We start from the raw sequence: 17,706 nt of genomic DNA on the forward strand, positions 1-17,706 counted from the left end.
GTATATGGGCAAGAAGTTATGTCATAAAACATGAAAGCATAAATTTAAAACAAAGTATTACCTCATACAGCTGTTAATGGAACACTTCATCTTAAAAGGTTATTCAGATATTCAATAGCTGCTATTGATTCCAAGGCCCACAGTAAATACAAGTAGGAAACAAAAGTTAAGACGCAGTTGCCTGTCTCAGAAAATTTTCAATATATTAATAGAAAGTAATTACTACAAATAGATGTTTTGTGTATATATATTTACCACAATGGTAGATACATAAGATGATGTGATTAGTATGTGCATTCTAGAGGGGTTAAGGAAGAGTGTGAGAAGGGGGCATTTGAAGCAAGTCCTCAACTTGTAAAGATGGTGTGAAGAAAGGCAGCACCCCCTCCATATGGTCACCTCAGTCACTGTCATGAGCTTAATGAGCAGATTCAAAATTACCCAATGAAGAATGGCAGATTTGGTATTCTTATATTGTAAACGCAGGTATTTTCAGCAACCATAAGGCAATCACCTAGAATGTGAATAGAAGTCACAGTGTGTTACTCAGCTACTGTTGAGGGAATACTAAGATTTTTCTCAATAAAGTACTACCTTCATGATATTACAAATCAGCTAGTAATTGAAAATTGAATCTGCCTGCTAAAGTGTCTGTAAGAGTGTTAGGCACCATATATAATCCGCTAAAGTCTAAAAATTAGACTTTCCCTAAAATATCATCATGTGTCTAAAATTGCTTTCCATTTGCCCATCTGATGAACACTATTACAGTACTTCTATGTATTAAGTGCCTAGAAGATCTTCAGATATTTGTTTATACTGCTTTAAATTTCCAAGTGTGTTATTCCAACCCAAAACCAGAAATATTTCGGTGTTTCTTTTGCTCTTTAGCATGCAAACATTAATTTCCTAATCATGTATATAAGTAAGAGTGGCTGATTTTAAAATAGAACACATGCAGGGGTGAGAAAAGGGCTTGCCACATTTTATTTTTTAAATGCACAGCAAAAACATAGAGCAAAGACAACACAAAAGTATCACAAGTTTAGTAGTGCTGGAAATTCTATGAAAGACGTCTGTTCCTTGTTTAAAAATGATGTAATTTGGAGATTAAACATGTGTTTTAACAAACATTAAAAAAAAAAAAAAAACTAATAGACCATGGAAAATAAACTCCAAGAGTCATGAAGAAACTAACAGTAACCAAAACAACCAGGTTACAAAGTATGCTTTATTCAATTAAAGTTTGGATAAACTAGTGTGCACGTAGTGCTGATTTAAGGTGTCCCCAGGCATTAGTAACTTGTGTAACTAAGTCATACAGAGTCGATTTTTGTTAGTAACTCGAGCATTGCCACAGTTTGTAGTCAATATGCCTTTGAATGAGTCTCCTCATTTCTTTCTCTTTTCTCTCTTATGTAAGTGAGCCAAGAAATTAGTCAAATAACTGCTTAAAGCTGATTTACAAATGGTAATCATCATACTTTAAAGGAAAATATCAACACCAAATGCAATATGTAAGTTGGTACTTGTAATTTTAAATATATGTGATTTGGTAAAAGAATTCTCACTTAAATTAATTTTCAAAGGTTTAGTCATTACCTAATTTGTGCATATGTCCTAAGTGAGCATGGATATGATAGAAAATATGTGTAGGTAGATGAGTGATAGATGATAGATACATTGTAGATTATCTCTAACATGTTATTGCTAATACACATTAATATACATATATAACATAATAAAACCACACGTACAGAAATCTTAACAAAAATTCTGATAGCATTGTCATAACAATATCATTGCCTATTTATTTAGTAGTTCCCTCAATTAATTTTGCATTTTGAATTGGAATTCAGACTGCTCTCTGCTTTCCAGGAAAGAAAGATTATACATTTATATATATATATATATATATATATATATATATATATATATATATATATATTCACCAGAATATAAAATTTTATATCAAAATATAAGGAAGTAAAACTGACTGTATTGAGAATAATTAAAAAGGAAACAAAGGATGGTAGACATTCCAAGCTAGGCCAATATGAAGAATGCCTTGGAAGAATACAGTAAATATAGTTATATCCTTGGAGTCTCCCTATTATGTCCAAATATTCTCTTTTTATAAGAACACCAGTCATATTGGATTAGGATCCATCCTAGTGGCTTCATTCTAAGTTATAAAGTTAGAATCAACTCTACAAAGACGCAATTTTCAAATTCAATCACATTCCAAGTTACTGGGAATTACAGCTTCAATGTATGGGTTTTGACAATTCCGTCAGTTACAGTATTGTCAGTATTATTATCATGAGTATTATATTAATCTGTTTCAACCCATTACTCATTCTTCAAAGCTGCATTGAGAAGTAGGTATCTTCTTTTGCATTTGACAAGAGGGTCTTTTGATTAATATTGATTAATGTTTTCTTACTCAAGAAGTAAAGAAAATAGAATGTGTTCCTTGAAATTAAGTTTCTCCTGAGAGTACCATTCCAATGTAGACTTATTTTCCCTATCATCACTGTTTCCATCCTGCCGCTAGAACATTCCAACTGTAGCTAGAGAGAATGCTCCCTTTAGCCAGGCAGAACACCCACACACAAATAAACAACCATAAATTGTTGGCCTAGCAAAATTCTTCAGTTCTTAGGCTAAATGCTTTCCCCTCTGATCAGGATTCAGATTTTTGACCCTGGGTACTTCCTGAACTCTTTTCCTTCATCAGGGGATTTCTGACCTCAGGATTTGGGTTTTAATGTTTGGTAAAGAAAGTCGCCATCTTGAAAATGGTCAGAAACACACGTATTGCTAAATACAGAAGACCAAAATGCATGCATTTGCTTAGAAGTGGTGTGTGGTTTCTATCACAGCAAATCTGGGGAGGTTAGCAGCTACACAAATGTTTAACTGGGCTTTTTAGTTTTTTCAGATGAACCAGCTATTCAAATATATTATAATGTATTTGACTAAATTCAACAAATATACTGTACTGTGGACCCTACTCTGTGAGGTCTCTATTTGGGAAAGACTTTATTTTTTGTAGACTAATCTTTTCTTCAGGAGTTCCAGCAACTCAAATCCCCAGGGATCTCTCTGTAGGCGCTATATCACCTCGTTCTACCAGACCACACAGATTTCCCACCCTCCTTGCTTCTCTTTGCACTATTTCATACCTTTCTTTCTTCTCTAAGGAATAAAAAATACTTTCATACACATGCTCAGGCAAAAATCTAATGAGTTAGTTTGTTCCCATTTGGAAGTGTTTTTAGATGTAACCAAAATCTGTTAAGGAAATACAATGCAAGTTTTATCTGAAATGGTATAGTTCATCTTATATAATTTGCATTTGTATATCATTGTCAGGAATAAAGACATATTGTAAGGATTGCTAAAGATTTAAGCTGGCAAAGCATTTTTGCTCCTTTTAGCTCAAGTTTTTACAAATCAAAAATTGCTAAATGTTTTTATTGTTCTCTTGCTTCTAAATGCCATGTTTAGTAGACTCACATTTTAAATTAATTGCTCAGAGAGAGAGAGAGAGATGTATTTTCTTTAAGTTTGCAAGCGGGTAATATTTTTTTAAAGATTTATTTATTTATACAAGAACTGGGGTACAGGCCAGAGGCACAGAAAGGTGAGAGGATTCACCAGAGATAGAGTGGAGAACAGAACAGGCAAACAGACCAAAAACACTGCTGAGTGGAGCAGCAGGCGAGGCAGGAGAGGTCTGCCGTGCCATGTGGGTATCTCCCTGGCTGGCTGGGTATCAAACCCATGCTGTGGAGGCTGCAGACAGCTTCACAGCTCTGTGCTCAACCCGCGATGCCACTGGGGAGGCCCCACAAATGGATAATATTTTAACAAGTAGTATCATTTTCTTTCAAAACAATGTTGACAAAAAATCTAATTACAGAAAAGTGAATTCCACTTAAAAATGAAAATCAGTTCCACTATATAACAATCATTTAGGGCGTTTATGCCCTTTTTACCAATTTCATTCTTCCATTTTAAAAAACTGTCATTTTATTTGACTATCTGGAAAGGGCCTTGGGTGACTTTCCGAATCTGCTTCATGAAATGACTGGCCCCCAGGGCCTTTTCACAAAAGACTTCCTGTGAACTATTTTGTTTTCACACCTCCACCCAACTATAACTCTAAGGCAGCCTCTCAGGCTCAGAAATGGCACAATGCCTTTCAACACCAGTTGATTTTAAACAGCTTATTTGCCAGTTGGAAAGGAAAACTAGATGAGATTAGGTCTGGCACAAAAATTATATGTGTACATAATTATATATATGTGCACACACACACATACACACACATAAATTGTTTTTACTATGCTTATAAATTTTCTTGATACTCGAAAATGCTTAGTAAAGGCACCAGTTAATTTGTAACAAAATTTTATTAACAAGTCTGTGAAATGACACATGTTCTTTTTCCTTTTATGTATTGACTTCAATGTTGGCATCAAACTGCATAATATATGCAAAGACGTAAACTTTGAGAAGGTTATTTTTAATATAAAAACCCATATGCTGACCTTTTAAATTTTTTTCTGGTGGTCAGAACATAGGAAGTCAGCAGTAAATTCTTAAATATTGCACAATTTATTGGAAACACATTCTCATGATTTCTGCCAGCTGGCACCAACACAGGAACTTTACTCACAATGTTAGCAAGAGTTTAGTAAAAAACTTTTTTTTTAAAGGAGATAGTTGGAATTTGAAGGAACAATTAATCTATAAACTCTTAACTAAGTAAGAGTTTTGGCCTGATCTATAGAATAAAATGAGGCACCCAAATTAAGATGAAGTCTTCATGAAAGTTGCAGGGTACTTTAAAGAAGAAGTCACGTAAATGTAAAATATAATCCAAAGAGCTGAAGGCTACATCCTAAATGGTATAGTTGATGGATCAATAAACATTCTCTCATACTCTTTTATAATGATTCTTAAGCCATGTTTTTTTCTAAGAGATTGTTCTGCATATCTAAAATAAGCCTTACTCCTGGGCCAATTACTTTTCCATCATTCTTTGAAAGCATTGCCTCTTGAGCTTACCAGATTTTCCAGACTCTGAAAAAAATATTGGCTGAAAAATGTGAGAAGAAAATTATAAATTGAAATTGTTATTAACTGATGAGAAAATGTATACAAAACAGTACATTATGCCAACTATTCAGTTGCATTTAAACTAAGCTTAGTTAATTATATATAAATAATGTTTAATGCGAGATGTGGAAGTTTCTTAATATAATTGATACAACAGAGAGTTAGACCTCTGAGAGTTCCTAGATTCTATGAAGTCTTTTTAAATGGTCATACTCAAACCAAAGTATTCAAATGACATTGCTAGACATTTTGAGTAAATACTATTCAAATATGAAATTAATTTTAAATTCTGTCCATACTATAAATGGTAAGATTAAAACTATATGAATATTTTCACAAACCTCAAAAAAATAGGATTTCTTTATCAAAATAAAATAGGAAGAATACAAATATTTGATATATTTTAAATCTACAATAATCTTACCAGCATTAGGTGAAAACTTCAGTAAATGCAACAGCCAAATCAATATAACAGGAGTTTATTCTGTTTTCATCATAGCTCCTCTCCCAATACTCACAACTCTATTCATTAACTGATTTTCTGTTTCTGAAATGGTACTGTCATTCTTAGCTCCAACTCTTAATTTATGTTCTTGTCACAGGAACCTTTGCCTTTCTCTCTTGGATTCAAAGTCACCCATTTTTCAAAGTTTGCAGTAAGAGAAAATCTTCTATGCTAATTAACAAAAATGTGGTCACATACTATTACGAATGACACATCCATTTCTTCTTCACATTTATTTTGAAAATCTGAGAAGAATTTCAGTTTCCATGGGATCTTGAACCACCTCTTGGGAAACACATGAGGAGAACGGACACATCACCTCAGACACTGTGGCTCAGAAATGCCTACACTCCCCCATGATTAGATGCTGCCCGTAACCTTCTCCCATGCCGTATGTAAAAACAGGAGTATTGCCCAACACTAGCCTGGTGCTGGACAATGTATCACACTTGGGGGTGCTGGTCTTCCTTCCTGGTACTGTCATTTGCTGCCCAGACTCTGTATTGGTTCTTGATCCAGGGTTCAGGGACTTTATCCCTGAGTTTTAGATTGGTTGCATTCTGACCATCATTAGTCATCCCTGCCCACATTTGTGCCTACCTCGTAACACTGAGTTGCTCATGCATTTCTTCATGCATCCAAATTCCTTTTATTTTTCTTAATCCTGAGCTTTGGAACTCTTTTCTAGCCCTTCTTGGTAAATCTTGTTCTCCTGATTGGTTGAAGTTCTTCATCTTGCAGTATAACATTTAATAACTATTTCTAAAACAGTGGCTACCCCTGAGTAAAAATTTTGACAAGTATTTTATTTGCATTATTTGCTCTAATCTTGCAGTCCCCTATAAAGCAGGTTGTCATTCCGAACCCTATTTATTTTTGAAGAAACAAAAACTCAGCAAACTCGGGCTCTAGTTTCTCTGACTTCACATTTACTCACTGCTCATTATAGTGAAAGCTTCCATACTAGATAGATATTAAAAATAGACTCTGAGGACGTATTTTAGACTTCAGATTATAGGAGTTTCAGGGACCACCCCCAATAGATTCCAATAAACCAATTTGGGAGCCAAGCATGTTGTCAGAATCCTACTCTAACCTCTCTTGTGGGGCACCCCACCCTCAAATGAAACCAGGATCATTTTAAAACTGGCAGCACGTTCTCAGAGATTCATGAAGCATAATTTTGCTCCAGGGAATTTGTGTACTAGTTTGCTTATATAAGGTATATATTATTTACACATTCTGAATTATGTATTATCATCATTGTTTCTGCTTTTTCTCTCTTCTTCCTCAGACTCAATTTTGAGTAACAGTTGGTTAACAGCAGAATGGAAATTATTCTCAGCAAACCTTGAAGACCTACATAAAGACAAGCTCATGACATTGAGTTCATAATCACCAGAACATCTCCATGTTGTCACTGTGTGTTGTGAAGAGATAATAATAATGTACTAGCATGTTCTTCTACAGTCATTAGAACAATAGGGAGGTAAAGGCAGTTACAGTGTTCATATAAAAGGATCATTCATATAAATAGATCAAGCTTTAAGCATTTTTAAATGATTTTTTTTCTTCTAGAAAATAACCATGAATATTTGTCATAACTTGAGGCTATATTTTGTTGCATTATACTTTCCAACAAAAAAATTATTTTTTACATTTTTTATATTTAGGCAGCATCACATTGTAACATTATATAAGTTTCAGATGTTCATGAATTCTTTTTTCTTAGACCTTCTAGGTCTCTGTATTAATTTATTTCAATGCAAATTGAAGCACATGGGATAGTTGCAAATTTTTATTTTGCTATTCATGCTCTTTACATCAAATACATCATTAAAATACTCAAAAGTTTTAGAGGAGTAATGAGTAAATATTTAGACAGGTGAATCAAAAACATTTTACAAAGCATCTATAGTTATTTTACCAGACATAAACATGCTAGTGACTATAATCTTTTCTGCATTTATGCAAGGGATAGAAATGAGGTATGGAGATATCCAGTCAGCCTCTTACTCAGTTAAGAACTTACTGGAAGAAGATAGGAGAAAACCCAGGAAATGTAAGAGAAGACTTGCGTGGACACAGTAGTTCCTCCTGATATTAAATTATTATTCTATTGTACAGTGGTTTCCCATTGTTACAGAATCTTCTTAAACAAAACTCCCGATTGTGTTTTTCCTACAAGTCAATAAAATAATTTAAAAACTGACGTTTAAAGTCCAAAGAAGACCCAAGAAAGTCTGATTGTACCTGTGGCAGAGCTAGAAGTAGACGTATCTCGGTTTTGTTTGATCCAGACGTCTCCTGAAATGTCTGAGATTAATATAGTTAATTTTGGAATAAGTCCAAAGAAGGAAGAGGGATCTACTTCTGAGATGCCCAAGAAGGCACTGTGCCAGGAAAGAGTTTTAAAAGTCAGGAAATGAATCAGAATTTGTTGTGAATGGAGGGAATGAAATACCTCACTAAATCAGGAAAGGGCAGACGGTGAAACACAAAAATGTATCAAAACATACCCAGTTCTGGGAGGTGCCCATTACACATGAGCTTAAGGCTAGAGGAGGACATTTTTTACTGGTTATTCATCCACCCATTGTTCTTTTTATCCCAAACACATTGGATCAGGCTAATTTCCATAAAGCATGACAAAGTTGTCTTCTTTATGTTATTATATTCCTGTAATAGAGCAGCCATATTTTCTAAATTCGTAACTGTTGGTATTGTGACTTTTGTGAACATCAAAAAAGGATGCTAAGCAAGATCTTAAGATTTAATATGAAGGCATCTTTTTTCAAGAATGAAAATGTGAGGGCCTCCCCAGTGGTGCAGGGGGTTGAGTGCAGTGCTGTGAAGCTGTCCACAGCCTCTGCAGAGCGGGTTCAATTCCTGGCTGGCCAGGGAGATTCCCACGTGGTGCAGCAGACCTCTCCTGCCTCCTCTGCTGCTCCCCTCAGCAGTGCTTTTGGTTCGTCTGCCTGTTCTGCTCCCAAATCTGACTCTGGTAAATCCTCTCACCCTCTCGCGCCTCTGGCCCGTACCCAGCTATTGTATAAATAAAAAAATAAATCTTTTTTTTTTTAAAAAAGAATGAAAATGTGACATCTAAGCTAATGTTGAATTTCTGACAATAATTCATTCACCTATCAATGGAAGCATTTTTTACACTGGGCAAAGCAGGAAGGTGCTAGATGCTAGAGCCTCTGAGCATTTCCTCAGTGGATGCAGCCTGGAGATTTAGTAAAGTGAATTTTAAAGGAACAAGAAGTTCTCCAGTTTCCCACCCATAGTACTGCTGCTCAGAGCAAGCTGCTAGATAGAAATCTCAGAAATAGAAGAAAGACTTATTAGATCATCTGTTTATGCCTTGGAGAGCTACACAAAAAGAAAATGCTTCTAACTTGCTTTGCTCTGATGTGCTCTTGCAGTGGGGGGTTAATAATTGCTTCTTTTTATGCAGTTTACACTTACTGATAAAGTGATGACTCCAAATAGACCTCTGAAACCCAAAAATGCTTTTATTTCTCCTCTCATAAAAAAAGTTAAGAACTGAAAAGTGAGTTTCTCCCTTTGTGTTTAAAGTTGTTTAATTCCCTGCTTCTTTAGTTTTACTTTAAAATTTAACTTTGTTGTTCATTATAATACTAATTTATATATGATGCTTAAAAATAAATATATTATCATTCATATTATATATAGTTTCAATCCTTATAATAACAAAGATAACGAATTATTACCTTTGTTTTATGGATTAAGAAATTGACGCAGAAAAAATGAAAAAGCTCACCACAAACATTATTACCTTCTCTTTCAACAATGCCTCCAATAGTAACTACTCAGCTATCACAGGTAAACTATTTCTTTTATTTAATGGCAACCTTCACTGTTTTATTTTTTGAATATTTATTTATTTATTCACACAAGAGCTGGGGTACAGGCCAGAGGTGTGGGGGGTTGAGAGGATTCACCAGAGACAGAGTGGGGAGCAGGACAGGCAGATTGACTGAAATACACTGCTGAGGGGAGCAGCGGGCAAGACAGGAGAGGTCTGCTGTGCCATGTGGGGAGCTTCCTGGCTGGGGATCGAACTTGTACTGCAGTGGCTGCAGATAGCTTCATGGGTTGCCTCTTAATAATAGAAGCAAAATATTCTTTTAATATATTTTTTAAAGATTTATTTTTATTTATACAAGGCCAGAGGCACGGGAGGGTAAGAGGTTTCAAGTGGGGAGCAGAACAGGCAGATGGACCGAAAGCACTGCTTTGGGGAACAGCAGGCGAGACAGGAGAGGTCTGCCGCGCCATGTGAGTATCTCCCTGGCCGGCCGGGAATCGAACCCATGCTGCAGAGGCTGCAGACAGCTTCACAGCGCTGCACGCAACCCGCTGCACCACCGGGGAGGCCCTATTCTTTTAATATTTAATAAGCAAAAATATTATTTTAATATTTAACATGGATGCATTGAAAATTGAAAATCTGAGGAGAAATTGAAAATAGCTGATATCATGCTCTGAAATCCCCACTATGAGAGCCAAATACACAAAAATGTAAACCTTCCATTACTACAGAACAATGGATGAAGGCAATTCAGCGGCTAATAAATAAACTCAAGCTGATAAAATAAATTTAAATGGTAGCATGACAGCTAAAACACTAGAGAATTAGTTAGTGCAATATTTTTAATATATTTATTAAAAGACTAAGTGATAGAAGTGAATGTGTCGCTTGTAGCAGAATTTGTACTTGTTAACATTATCCAGAAAAATAGCAACTACTGGGAGATAGTAAACTTTTCTTGAAGGAATTTCATGTCACATAAAATACCAGCAAGGAGCATTTCTCTGCCAAATTATCAGTTTTTTAAGGTTAATGTGTAATTGCTGATTTAATATACTGTGCTTCCTTGAGGTTGTGCATATGATTGTAGGAACACACTCATTAGAAATTATCCAATTCAAATATAAACCACTACTTGAAAAAGTTTTACCTACTGTATATAAATACCAAAGACTTTCATTTGAAGTAAAAGGGGTACAGGTCAATGTCTTTATTTTCATTTCCTTTTTTCTCTCTAGACATTGCTTTTTATTTTTTCCAAATGTAAGTATTTTTTAATTCAATTCCTTGACTTTAACTCTGTATTGAATGCAAAATGTATTGAATTACTCCATGCAAATACTTGTATAACAGCAGTTTCTTATTAGCATCATCATCCATAATAATTATTACATTATTAGATCTGATCTAGGCAAGTCTTTCAGTTGTCTGTGTTAAAATAACTGTCCTTGTCAGGATGTTGGTGAGAACGCACACCTCCACCCAGGTGTGGAGCTGATCATTTCCTGAGAGGGGTTTCAGCCCAGTCTTCCCAGGTGCTTCCGGCATTTTTGGCAGAATTTTCTATTTGCTTCCTCCACTGGGGACAGCAGAATTCCAACATCTCACTCATAACTTTCAAGGTAGATCTTCTCATCATTGGCTAAAGAAAGTGTGATTTTTAAAATACAACCTCCAAGAGTTTTAGAAAATTTCTACAGAACCGTTTGTGAATCTCACGGAGTCATTTTGTAGCCAAAGGCTGACTTCAGTAATCTAACTAAGTTAGTAAGTCATGGAAATTCTTTTTCCTTACTCGAAGCTGATTTTTTTTGGAGGGGGTGTTGGGAGAGAGGAGGTAAATGCCATAACCAAATATCGACAGACTCAGTTTTTTATTTTATAGTTTTTAACGACTAACTGGAGAAAAGTGACAAGTCTGAGAATTACATTTTGGGACTTAAAAAGAATCCCCTGCTTTGCCCACCTTTGTTACAGTCTGCTAGCAATGGTGGTGTGATAGATGCTCTTTATATGTGCAAAATTATTTTAACTTATTTTATTTTCCATGGACCAACTGAAAGTTTAGTTAAACAGGCTCTGTTTTTATTTTATCATGATGATGATGGGAGGACCTTCATTTCTCACTTGCTGCTTCTAGGACTTCTTGTATAGTTTAACATTGAGACTTCTGTGTGCTTAGTCTTTCTATTCTACAAATTCCATTATGAACTATTGACTTGTTTTTTTTTTTTTTCATTTCCATTGCTATTCCCATGTTAACAGTTCACTATGAAGTTAAAATTCTCTCCATTTCATTTTCAAGTAAAAGGTAGGATTATTCATTGCATGAGAGAGGAAAACATTGTGGTAGAAATCACACAGGACCACAACATAAGGGACCTGAGTCCAAAGCCCTACTCATTCATTTAGATGCTGAACAGTTAAGTAACTGTTTCCAAATCTCAGATTCTGTGCTCAATGCTGAAAGAACATGGTGCCAAAATGTTCATTGTGCCTATCCTCAGGATAGTTACAATCTGTTGGAGAAGGTAGGAGGTACTAAAATAATAACATGAATAAAACTGTAATGACAAAATGTAATACATGCCTTAGGGTGCAGGGAAACTTGACTGCAGTAGAGAGTTTAGGGAGTACCCTTGAAGAAAGTAGTTTCTGAGCTGAGATCTGAGATATAGGGTGAAGGAGGGATTAGGAAGGCTGGTCCAGGCAGAGGAAAGACTTTAAGTGAATGTCCCAAGCCCTCAGAGTCACTTTGAACAGAACTCTAGGCCCCTAGGTGAGGGGAAGCCTGAAGTAGTAAAATACTCTGATGTCATTTTGCAAAAAAACTGACTTTTTCATAAAGTTAAAAAATATTACATAGAAGTAGCCTCATATTTTTGCCCATTTATCTGGAACTTTGTAATAGAAACTTAGTATTCTGTGTGGGAAAACATGTAAGCTGGGCATTGTTTAGGCAGAGTTACTTGATGCTCATGGCCCTTTTGATGTTTTACTGTCTTCTTTTCATGCAAGTTTTAACTGGAGTAGGGTCTGAGTGGGTGGCAAGCACGTACCCTTTGTTAAAACTTGCTCTAATCATATGCTCTGTACAGTTTCAAAATTTGTTTACCAGTGGGACTAGCTTCAACTACTTGTTTGTTATTTCTAAATGAAAGGATTAGACCAGCAACACAGATCCCTAAAATAAAGCACACCACAAAATGAAACTTGTCATAATTGATTCCTTCAATTATTTCCAGAGAATAACATTGACTTTGTATGTTTCAAAATAACTTTGAAATTAAGCTAGTAGACAAGATACAAAAATGTTGAAATTAGAATAGCATAGGGAATTGTTGTTTTTATTGAAAGTGGTTTAATAAAATATATTTCAAAATGCAGGATGAGAGAACCCTCTCTTTTAACCTTCCCATATTTATGTAACATGTATTTTGTCTCTAACATATATATTGTCTCAAAAAATTTCATTATTCTTCTTCCATTATGCTTCTATTTTTTTTTGCTATTTAACCTCAAATTATTGAAACACTGCTGTCTGCTTATCACTGCCTATACATTCTAAAATTCAAACATTTACTAATATTACAAAGTACTGATATTTATTTCCTCCTCTTATATATTGACCTTTTGTCTTCTGCAAGGTTATCAACTAGAAATTCTGTCACTACAAATGTCATCAAAGTTTATAGCAGTGAGAGAAAGACTGCTTAACCAAAATCAGAATTCTACCAATTCATGAATTTGAAAAATTTCCAACCAAGTAAATATACAGAAATAATTATTGGTTATTTTGTGTTGAACTCAAATACATGTAAATTAATTGAATAGTTATACAAAGTAGCACAATAGTTTCATATAATGTATAACAAGCATATATTTTCTTTCTAAAGCTCTCAATGATGAAAAAGTAAAGATTCCTTATATTAATTCATAGCAAGAGAAATTTATGGATGTCATGAGATTAGTTTCCATGTGACATTAAAATGATAGAAACAGGATAAACATATTCAACTTATTTCCATGGGTTTTTGAGGTGGAATTCTCAATATACCAATAGAAACATCTGCAGAAAATCTATTTTCTTATTTATTGTGGCAAGTAAACACAAGAGAGCCACAAGGGGAAACATGTTCTGTAAAACTGTGTTTTTATGAGCCAGATCATCGATATCAAAAGGAAATTATATCAATTACAGTATCGTTTAAATCAATGCAGTGCCTTTGTCATGGGATTGTTTTAATATGGAATCTGACTGATAATGTTTTAAAAGATAAAATGTTCTAAATGGCATTTAAAAAATCTTATCAGTAGAAGTTGTATTTACCATTTGGGCAAGAAATATTGCAAGACAGCTGCATGTTAGTATAGCCAAGAGACAGTTTTCTCACTTCAGTTGACCCAATGACTAATAATGTAATACTTCCTAAGAGGCTGGGGTGGGAGGCTGAGCAGAGAAGAAATGCAGAGCTGCCCCTCAATATTCCCGTCATCATATAAATCAGATTCATTGCTAATTCAACTTGTTTTCCAAAAATTAAATTCCTTCTGACTAACTGGGTTTAATAAGAATCGACCTCATTAATAATCTAAAAGAGTGCTGTTTTAAATGAAAACCTTCTGCTATTTAATTTGTAAAAAGAACGAAGACACCCACTTTAAAAAACAATAATAAAGAGGCATGATGTCATTATAAAAGCATGAAAATGGAAGCAGAGGTCTGTGCTGTCCTTGTCACTTCAATCACTTGTTTGCTATGTAACCTTGAAAAGCTACCTAACAATGCAAATTTCCCTTCCCTTTTTTGTGATATAGATACAAAGTAATGGCAGCCAGCTAGTCTAGAATTGATGAGTCTGGGTGTGATCTTCCTGAATTACATAAATTTACTCCAGCTAGACCTGGCTGTGCCTGTCTATTACCAGAAGGGACAGGCTCCATCATGAAGCATCAACCCCAGCCAGATTCTACACTGGACGGAGACAGCTCATAGGAGGGTGTCAGAGAATGAAGCCTGGTACACTAGGAGACAGGGATCTGCCAATCACTGCAGAACTAGGAACAGACAGGAAAAGGGGTGAGGGATAAAGGGGGTACACAAAAGTAGCACATTTTCAACACCTGCTATCAAGTGCAGATAACATGAGTACCTCAGGGAGAAACTATGAATGAAATTATTTCACTGTTGTGGGAAAAAACTTATGAAAATTGCTGAAATCAGAAAATGCTAAAAAATTGGAAAGATGGCTTGGATTAACTTTAACTGGGCTCAGATCCTTGTTCCAATGTATTAGCAGTGTAGCTAACTATGTAAATTCCCTCTCATGGTTTCCTTAATTAAACAATGGAGGCAAAGAAATTATCCACTGTTGGGGCTAATGCAAGGATTAAATATGTTCATACACATACTGAATATACATATACAATACAAAGAACATTACCTGGTACCAAGGGTCAAAATTCATGGAGTGTTAGTTCCACTGTGCACTTCACATCCTGCTGGGTACTATGCATGAGCCCGCACACTAGCATCTCATTCTCCATGCGCAGTTACTGTCCCCCAGGACTAAAAAATAAGGGCTGTAAAATAATGTGAACATTTCCAAAGCAAAAACAAACCCAAACAAATCTGATGTAAAATAACTTTTAGAAAATGGACAGCACTGGACAGCATACTGTTTTTAATCTGGAAATATCACGATAAGAAATGTCCATTGCATCCACTTCTTCCCCTCTCCCTCGACCTTACTGAATATAATTGAGATATAACACTGTGTAGCTGATGGGGAGCCTGTTGATTTAACACATTTAACCTATTACAGTGATCCCCACCACTGCATTGGCTATGCCATCCACCACCCCTCCATAATTAGTTATTGCGTATGTAGTGAGAACATTTAAGATCTTTCCCCCAAAAAATCTCAAGGACATAATACAGTATTGTTAAGTATGATCACAGTGCTGTGTGGACCACCCCCAAGAAGGACAGACTTGCAGAAGTCATCTTGCCATGGAGTTTTGGGGTCCCAGATATGCCAATCTAATACACCAACACGAGGCTCTCCTGCACAGCACAGAAGACAACCCCAGGCCAGCGTTTGTTTACATGGTGGCCACATCTGACTACCAGGAAGCACTCAAGCACTCTTTGCCCTGACAAACTGAGAGGGTACTGACCCAGAGCCCATCTCTTCAGCTGGATTAACAGCAGCCCATCCTGAAGCTTGCTCAGACAGCAGCTGGACACCACAGCACTTGAATCTGAAAGGTCAGCTCCCAGCTTTGGTCCACATAAGGCAGGTGTGCTCAGGACAAGCAGCAACCCTATAAGAAAGTCTCTTCACAGATCTCCCCAATCTCCATACATTCTGACCCTTTTATTACCTCAGCATGAGTAAGAATTTTGAGAGTTGTGGAACTGGTTTTTAATAATCTCCTTTGAAAATGTGCATCTTGTTCTGGCACACCTCTTTGGAAAATCACAGCTTTGAATCTTGGTGCCTTGGTTAAATTTTCTGATTTAATAGTCTGTTAAAAGTCTTTCATAGTCAATCATTTGCCATGATATTTCCATATCATTTAGAAACCAAAAATAGAATAGTTTCCACACATGTCTGCCATATAGTCAATTAAATTTTCTGATGGGGTTTTAGTTAACTGGTTTTATTTTTATTTAGCTCTCCAATTTCAACTAGCTGTGTTTTTCTGTTGATATTTTCTATAAAATGTGAATTAATTATTCTCTCTTTTTTAGTGTAGTTACATAAATTTCCACTAAGTTAATCACTGTGAATGTTTGCTCTTTATTTTATTTTGAAAAGTTTCCTATCATTCATTGTTTTCCTGTAACAGATCCATTTTTGGCTTATACTTTCTTTCACTAATCATATTTAATTACTGTTGTCTAATCATATGTTCTAAATTCTTTTTCCTTTTTAAAGTTTCCATATTTTGAGTTCTGAATTATCACCAGATTGAGATTTTTATTGGAATTATATTAACTACAAATTAATTTAGGAGTAATTTAATGAGAATAGCAAATTAAAACTAACATTTAAAGCTCTTATAATTGACCAAGTTCTCATCCATGTGCTTTTCAAATATGAACTCATTGGATTCTCAGAACAACTATGATAGAGTTAATTATTCACCCAATTTCTTCACCTCTTCCTGGAGAAGGTGTATTTCCCATCTGCAATCTTAGACTTAGACATCAGATTTGCACTGGCCATTGGGATTTCAGCAGATAAAGTGAGACTTGATAAGTCTGCTTGGTGGGCCTTGTTCTCTTATGCTTTGCTCGTTGCCTTCAGGAGAACATGCATCCATCCCACTGATCCCAGGAACGGATGGGGAACATTTGGAGCAGGAGTGGCCCAATAGATGCTCAGATCTACCCCCGCTGAGACCAGATACCAGTCACATCAGTCTCAGGAGGTCATCACCATGTACCTTTGGCCTATGCCACTAGGAGAATACCAGGAAATCCTGCTCACAGATAATAGTATGGAAGAGCTGAATTCAGAGCCGAGCTTTTCCTCCTAGTCTTTCCTTGGAGTGTCTCTGAAGCCAGCACCACTTGCACAAACTGTTGACTCTGACATTCACCCATGGAGGCCTAAATTGTCACAACTTATTTCAACAGAGACCACCCGCAAAAGGAAAGTGATCTTTACAAGTATTGAACCAGCTGCTCCATCATCCTACTTGGTTTATTCAGGTAACTTTTGTTTCTTGTGACAATTTAATAGCTCAAGGCAGCCTTGATTCCATAGTTTAATAGAGAGTTAGTAATAATTAGTAAGCAGATTATTATATGGGATCCATGTCAAGATGACTAAACTAAGACAGGTGTCTATTTTACACCATTCATGAGTGATTTAAACTTAATGACATTCCTACAATTTTAAATACTTAATGTACTTACAAACCCAAACAAGCAGCAATTGGGTTTTAAAACCTTTTAATAGTCTGTAAATCCCTGAATTGACTGTGTTCATAATTTTTTAAACCTACATTTAAAAATCAGCTATACCTTTTAAGCAGCTGAGTATATTTATTTGACAATAAATACTGCGGGAAGAGTATGGCAAGCATATTGTCTTACTAAGCAAAAAAAAAAAAAAGAGCTTAAATGTATATAATTTGTGGCTAGCAATTCTTTACATGTTTACTGGGGGGCTACAGGAAATGCCATTTTTTTAAAAGATTATTTATTTATACAAGCACT

At 35.5% G+C, this 17,706-nt stretch overlaps 1 long non-coding RNA gene across 2 annotated transcripts; it reads right to left on the minus strand.

The window, feature by feature from the left end:
• Positions 1 to 237: 237 nt before the first annotated feature.
• LOC119242762 (uncharacterized) lies at positions 238 to 15,823 on the minus strand. Of its 2 annotated transcripts, none has more exons than XR_005124566.1 (3): positions 15,654 to 15,823; positions 14,918 to 15,042; positions 238 to 514 (listed from the first exon to the last, which is right to left on the minus strand). It is a non-coding gene; the product is annotated as an uncharacterized LOC119242762 (long non-coding RNA). The 2 variants fall into 2 exon arrangements; XR_005124565.1 differs by having other exon boundaries at positions 14,918 to 15,056.
• Between the last annotated feature and the right edge of the window lie 1,883 nt (positions 15,824 to 17,706).

The sequence above is a fragment of the Talpa occidentalis genome, unplaced genomic scaffold (genome assembly GCF_014898055.3).
Source record: "Talpa occidentalis isolate TD23 unplaced genomic scaffold, MPIMG_talOcc4v2.1 talOcc4.13, whole genome shotgun sequence".
Taxonomy (NCBI): Eukaryota; Metazoa; Chordata; class Mammalia; order Eulipotyphla; family Talpidae; genus Talpa; species Talpa occidentalis.